General features: G+C 43.6%; 1 pseudogene; it reads left to right on the top strand.

Annotated features, from left to right (window-relative positions):
* LOC107690656 (glycine-rich cell wall structural protein 2-like) overlaps positions 1–1,094 on the top strand; it is a 5,363-nt pseudogene that overhangs the window by 1,571 nt on the left and 2,698 nt on the right.

Here is a 1,094-nt window from a genome sequence, read left to right as displayed (position 1 = left end):
GTATGTTTCTGTTAATGCTTCAGACGTTTGTTATATTTGACTGCAAGTGCCCTGCGACGTGGACATTACCGGATATTCCTCCATGATTCCAGGTTGAAGGGAGTGTATATGTTCCTTACAAAGGGCATTTAAGTGTGCGAGACATGGATTTAAATTGTATTTATTTACAGAGGTATATTATGTCCCACTTCACGCTTCTCTAGTAAGTTTCGTATGTGTGTGAAGACGCTGCAGGCAGCGGCGCAGCGCAAATCTGTAAATGAATATTCCGAAGTGAAGTAAACTTCAGGGAGGGAGCAATGGACCCTGTGTAGGGACCATGTCAATCGGAACACAGTTCATGCACGGCGCTCACTTCTAACGAGATGATGATCTGAATCGGGTGTGTTAACAAAGAGACATGCAAAACATACAGAGCGGGGGTACGCGAGGACTGGAATTGAGAACCACTGCCTTGGGATATAGTTTTAAACACAGGATGGCTTTACAAAATAAAGAGGAATAATGCTTAGTATATAATTCTCTCTGTAGGTACAACTTGTTCCCTTTCAAGGGAAGCGCTTTTCATTAACTGTAAGCCGTTCTATTCGCCGCGGGAGTTTCACTCATTCATTCTCGTGAGTATTTACATTCTTCCGCAAGCGCATGTGAGCTCGGCTTTACAGAAACTCGCTGATCTGATCACAGAGACAGAACAACAACACCCGGACTCTGTTTTAATCATTCTCGGGGATTTTAATAAAGCAAATCTTTCCCGTGAACTGCCAAAATACAGACAGCATGTTACATGTCCCACCAGAGACAGTAATATACTAGACCATTGTTACTCCACAATAAAGGATGCATATCGCTCGGTCCCCAGAGCAGCTGTAGGACTCTCTGACCACTGCCTGGTTCATCTTATACCGACTTACAGGCATAAACTTAAATCTGCTAAACCTGTAGTAAAGTCTGTAAAGAGATGGACCAACGAAACAGAGCAGGCATTGCAAGCCTGTTTTGACTGCACTGATTGGAGTGTTTTTGAAGCAGCCACCAACGATCTGGACGAGCTCACGGAATCTGTAACATCATATATCAGTTTCTGTGAAGAC

The sequence above is a fragment of the Sinocyclocheilus anshuiensis genome, unplaced genomic scaffold (genome assembly GCF_001515605.1).
Source record: "Sinocyclocheilus anshuiensis isolate Anshui unplaced genomic scaffold, SAMN03320099.WGS_v1.1 scaffold3382, whole genome shotgun sequence".
In the NCBI taxonomy this organism is placed as follows: Eukaryota; Metazoa; Chordata; class Actinopteri; order Cypriniformes; family Cyprinidae; genus Sinocyclocheilus; species Sinocyclocheilus anshuiensis.
This window is presented reverse-complemented; position numbering and strand designations above follow the sequence as displayed.